Source organism: Trichechus manatus, unplaced genomic scaffold (genome assembly GCF_000243295.1).
Source record: "Trichechus manatus latirostris isolate Lorelei unplaced genomic scaffold, TriManLat1.0 scaffold00052, whole genome shotgun sequence".
In the NCBI taxonomy this organism is placed as follows: Eukaryota; Metazoa; Chordata; class Mammalia; order Sirenia; family Trichechidae; genus Trichechus; species Trichechus manatus.
In genome coordinates, this window is record NW_004443988.1 from 13,022,391 (window position 1) to 13,028,555 (window position 6,165).

Sequence of the window (6,165 nt, forward strand, 5' to 3'; positions counted from 1 at the left end):
AAGCTCCTAGTCTCGGGGAACACCAAAGAGAAGAAGGCTGACAGAGAGAAAAAGCCTTCCCCTGGAGCTGATGCCCTGAATTTGGACTTTTAGCCTACTTTGACTGTGAGGAAATAAATTTCTCTTCATTAGAACCATCCACTTGTGGTATTTCTGTTATGGCGGCACTAGATGACTAAGACAGACACCTTGGTCCAGGCATCTATCTGGAACTGTTTGCTTTCTGCTCAGATTGTATGTTTCTATTTCAGGGCCTTACTTCTGAAAGTAGCTTTACATAAAACCTGTAATCTTCTCTAGAGACAATCTCCAGTTCATTTATATATTCACAAAAAGTGAGTGGTCACTGGCTATTACCCTGCTTGTATAATCTGTTGTGAAAAGCGAGGATGGTGTTGCTGCAAAGTACTGGTCAAAATGGCTCAAATTACAGCCTAGAGACTTTAATTTACAGGCCATACCTGGGTTACCAACAGGATCCATTCCTAAGTCTGTCTTTAAGTAGAACTGTAGGTAAGTTGGAACAGGTACATACGGTTCAGTTAGTCGAATGTTTGTCTTAGTATATAGTATGTATTTTACCTTTCTAGGCATATAAAACACTTAAGGAGCACTTCCAACCCACGCAATTTTTTCATGAGCGTCAGAAAGTAGTGCCTGCATTCATTATTGTATTTAACTCAAAGGTAGGCTGTTCTTAAGTGCGAGTTAAGTACAGGGACTACATGTATTCATTTATTTATTTTGTGGTTGTTTTCAGTATTAAGGATTTGTGGTAAATAGTGATTAAATCTGAGATATAAATTGATCAGAGTCAAGAAATGCAAAACTATTCCTTCATTTTTTCTGTGGAGTCCCTGGCTGGTACAAACAGTTAACTTACTTGGCTGCTAACTGAAAGGTTGCAGGTTCAAGTGCACCCAGAGGCACCTCGGAAGAAAGGCCTGGCAATCTATGTCCAAAAATTCAGCCATGGAAAACTCCATGGCATATAGTTCTACTCTGACACATTGGAATCCACTTGATGGCAACTGGAAAAAAATGTGTCTGTAAGAAAGGATGCTGTGTAGGATTAACTCAGGTTGTTCCCAGTGCTCCGGTACTGAGTGGGGTGTGGGCCTGTTTAAACTCAGGGACTTTTCTGCAGCTGGTTCTGTGTGGTGGAAAAGGGAAAACAGTGTCTACATGTCATAAAAATGACAAAGAATTTATTCTGAGTTTCTTTTTTTTTAATTGTGCTTTAAGTGAAAGTTTACAGCTCAAGTTAGTTACTCATACAAAAATTTATACACACATTGTTATGTGACCCTAGTTACTCTCCCTATAATGTGACAGCACATTCTTCCTTTCCACCCTGGATTTCCTGTGTCCATTTAACCAACTCCTGTCCCTTTTTAGCCTTCTCATCTTGCCTCTGGACAGGAGCTGCCCATTTAGTCTCATGTATCTACTTGAGCTAAGAGGCACTCCCTTTACAAGTATCATTTTATGTCTTATAGTCCAGTCTAATCTATGACTGAGGAGTTGGCTTCGGGAATGGTTTCAGCTCTGGGCTAACAGAGAGTCCGGGGGCCATGTCTTCTGAGGTCCCTCCAGTCTAAATCAGACCATTAAGTCAGGTCTTTTTACTAGAACTTGAGTTCTGCACCCTACTTTTCTCCTACTCCATCAGGGACTCTCTGTTGTGTTACCTGTCATGGCAGTCATTGGTGGTAGCCAGACACCATTTAGTTCTTCTGGACTCAGGCTGATGGAGTCTCTGGTTTATGTGGCCCTTTTTGTCTCTTGGGCTAATATTTTCCTCATGTCTTTGGTGTTCTTCATTCTCCTGCACTCCAGGTGGGTTGGGACAATTGATGCATCTTAGATGGTCGCTTGCTAGGTTTTAAGACCCCAGACACCACTCACCAAAATGGGATGCAGAACATTTTCTGAATAAACTTTGTTATGACAATTGACCTAGATGTTCCCTGAAACCATGGTCCCCAGACCCCCGCCCCTGCTACTCTGTCCCTCAAAGTGTTTGGTTGTATTTAGGAAACTTCTTAGCTTTGGTTTAGTCCAGTTGTGTGGTTTAGTCCCTGTAGTGTGTATTGTCCTCCCCTTCACCTAAGATAACTCTTATCTACTATTTAGTTACTGAATACCCCTCTCCCTCCCTCCCCACCCTCGTAACCATCAAAGAATGTTTTCTTCTGTGTTTAAACCATTTCTTGAGTTCTTATAATAGTGGTCTCATACAATATTTGTCCTTTTATGACTGACTAATTTCACTCAGCATAATGCCTTCCAGATTCATCCATGTTATGATATGTTCGTGGATTCATTGTTGTTCTTTATGATTGCATAGTAGTCCATTGTGTGAATATACCGTAATTTGTTTATCCATTTGTCTGTTGATGGGCACTTATGTTGTTTCCATCTTTTTGCTATTGTGAACAGTGCCACAATGAACATAGGTGTGCATATATCTATTCACGTGATGGATCTTATTTCTCCAGGATATATTCCAACAAGTGGGATTGCTGAATTGTATGGTACTTCTATTTTTAGCTTTTTAAGGAAGCACCAAATCGATTTCCGAAGTGGTTATACCATTTTACATTCCCACCAGCAGTGTATAAGTGTTCCAGTCTCTCCACAACCTCTCCAACATTTATTATTTTGTGTTTTTTGGATTAATGCTAGCCTTGTTGGGGTGAGGTAGTATCCTATTGTAGTTTTGATTTGCATTTCTTTCATGGCTAATGTTTGTGAGCACTTCCTCATGTATCTGTTAGCCGCCTGAATGTCTTTTTTGGTGAAGTGCCTGTTCATATCCTTTGCCCATTTTTTAGTTGGGTTATTTACCTTTTTGTTGTTGAGGTTTTGCAGTATCTTGTCGATTTTAGAGATTAGATGCTGATCAGATTTGTTGTAGCCAAAAATCTTTTCCTAGTCTGTAGGTTGTCTTTTTACTCTATTCTGAGTTTCTAAGTTGGCTTATTTGGAGTGGGATGATTCATAATCAGCTGGAAGCTTATTCTCTATATTCTGCTAGAGATAGGACTTTTAGGGGAACATTGTCCCCCCAGCTAGCACCTGTGGTTCTGTGTAGATTCTTCTCTGGGTTGAGGCTGAATCATAATGACCAAGATCTCTCCAGCTTGCCTCATTGTGATGGGAGCTTTTTTCCCTTCTCCCTCACCAAAAGCAATCCAGAGTTCTATAGACTGGCTTCTTCCCCTCCCCCACAACTTGCCCCCTTGGAAAGAATCTGAGTTTATTCATGCTGGAATGTAAATGGCTAATAAGAGGTCCTGGTTACTTCTCGCACAGATAATTTTGAAAACTGAGTCAATCCCCTTGTTGGTTTAAATTAAAAGAATAAAGCTCTAATTGTGGAATTTCAGAAATCAGCTCAGCATCTTTCTACCCATTAACCATTGCCATCAAGTTGATTCCTACTCATAGTTACCATATAGAACAGAGTAGAATTGCCCCATAGGGTTTCCAAGGCTGTAATCCTTAGGAAAGCAGACTGCCACATCTTTCTCCCACAAAGCAGCTGGTGGGTTACAATCACCAACCCTTCACTTATCAGCAAGGTGCTTAACTACTGCACCACAAGGGTTCCTTAGCATCTTTCTAGTGCCCCTGAAATAACGACATATTTATAGTTAGGGGATTTACACATTTAATTTGACTGGGACAGTCCTGGATAATTCCTATTGTTCTTGCGTATTTTTAAATAGTGCTCCCATTCACTCTCAAAATATCTGCATGATTGTCATGGATTGAATTGTGTCCCCCAAAAAATGTGTTTAGCAACTTGGCTAGGTCATGATTCCCAGTGTTGTATGATTGTGTAATCTGATGTGATTTCCTTATGTGTTGTAAATTCTATCACTATGATGAGATTATATGTGTGCACTGTGATGAGGTTATACTGATGACGTTGACAAGGTTAGATAGTGTCATAATCCAATCTCTTTTGAGATATAAAAGAGAGAAGCAAGCAGAGACACATGGGAACCTCATACCATCAGGAAAGCAGTGCTGGGAGCAGAGCACATCCTTTGGACCTGAGGTTCCTGCACAGAGAAGCTCCCAGACTAAAGGAAGACTGATGATATGGACTTTCCTACAGACCTGACAGAGAAAGCATTCCCCTGGAGCTGATGCCCTGAATTTGGACTTGTAGCCTACTGGACTGTGAGAGAATAAAGTTCTCTTTGTAAAGCCATCCACTTGTGGTATTTCTGTTACAGCAGCACTAGATGACTAAGACAATGATAAATTAAATAGTCACCTTACTTGGAGTCCTTTCTCTGCTCAAAGCCTGGAGGAAAAAAATGCAAGGCAGAATCTTCTGAAGATTACTTCCTGGAGTTGCTTTTCCCTAATAATCTCCATTCCTTTACCCCTTTGTCAAATCCCACTCCCAAACTGGGAAGCACCAACAGAAAAATGACAATGCCAAGAAGTATTTTTTTTCACAGCAATTAGTTAAAAAATGTAATAAAATTTGGCCCTTGAATAAATCCTAAAGGATCAAATCTTTCCTAGACTATCCCTTACTAATTTAATAATCCTATTTTCCAATACTTCCCTTTTATGTTTGTCTAGATAAATATGCTTCCTCTCAGAATTCCCTTGATTGAGTTATTTCCTCAAATCTGCATTTTAATTGGCTTGCTTCCACTTTCTATTTCTAGAGCTGTCATACCTTAGTTCACAGATTTTTGTCCAGAGGGCAAGCAGTTAGAATTCCTTAAGATCTTGCCTTTGGGCCCCCATATCTTATCTGAGATAAGGGCCTGGAGTATTTGGCACCTGCAGAGTTTATTCCCAGCTAGTCTAGCCTAGAGGCAAATGGTAACACGAGTCACTAGCTGTGAGCTACAACTTGCACACATATAAATGGCATTTTAAGAGGAAGAAAGCATAAAGCCACAAAGTCATAATGTTCCTTCAGAAGAGCCGACTGGAGCTGTAGAAAACACAGAGTGCACGCACTTACATTTTTAGCTGTTCAGAGTTCTGTATTGGTTATTATGAAAGTGCCTCAGAGCCATGTCTTTCCGAGTCTCTGTTCCCAGTTGTTAATCACAACAAAAAGATGGACTATGTTGGACTTGCGAAATGGACTATGACTAGATTGAATAAAATTTTCAGAACTCCTGTACAGAAGCTGAATGTAGCTGGTCCAGAATCATGTGGAACAAAAAATAACTACATAAGACTGAGTAAATGAAAGGAAACTATGGGTTTTATATGGGAATATTGCTGATATTTTAAGATCCTACTTTTGAGATATAAGAGACCATTTTCCTTTCTCCTAAATTATTTAACTAATGGGTTTAGATATTGTAACTATTGAATTAGAAGTTCTTCTCTCATAAAAATAGATTTGTGACACTACTGCTTCTGAGAAAGTGACTCATGACTGTATTAATAGGTAGACCAAGGAGGGACAGCTTGCCCTTCAGAAGAACACTTAGTACGTTTTAAATAGATCAACTGAAGACCTCCAACAGGAGAGGTCCATCCTATATCAACTTGTTAATCTCGTATTCTCTAATGAAAACCTGGTTGTAATGTGAATTTTTCTATAACTTTTGTTTCCTCTAGGCAAACTTTGTGCGTGGTGGATGCAGCTATGCTAGTTTTAAATGATCCCTTTCCAACCGACAGTGAGTTTACGTGAGCAATCTCTTGTTTAGATTCCTGGTGAACGCATGGGCAACGCACCTTGAGAATTTTAAGATTACCTTTCGATATTCATAGTAATGATACTGGTAAATATTGAAAAGATAATGTTAAAATGTTACACACTATAAAACAAGAGTCAAAAAGAAACTCATTGGTCCAACAGTCAGGGTACGGTTGGTAGCTTTAATTCCTAGTTATGGTATAGTTGAATTGCAGAAACCTTTTTTTTTGTTTAATTGTTGTACTTTAAATGAAGTTTACATTTCAAGTTAGTCTCCCATACAAACATTTATACATACATTGTTATGTGACCCTAATTGCTCTCCCCATACTGTGACGGCACACTCCTCCTTTCCACCTCTGATTCCCGATGTCTATTCAACCATCTCCTAAAGCTCTCTGCCTTCCCAACTCACTTCCGGACAGAAGCTCTCCATTTAGTCTCTTCTATCTACTTGAGCTAAGAGGCAC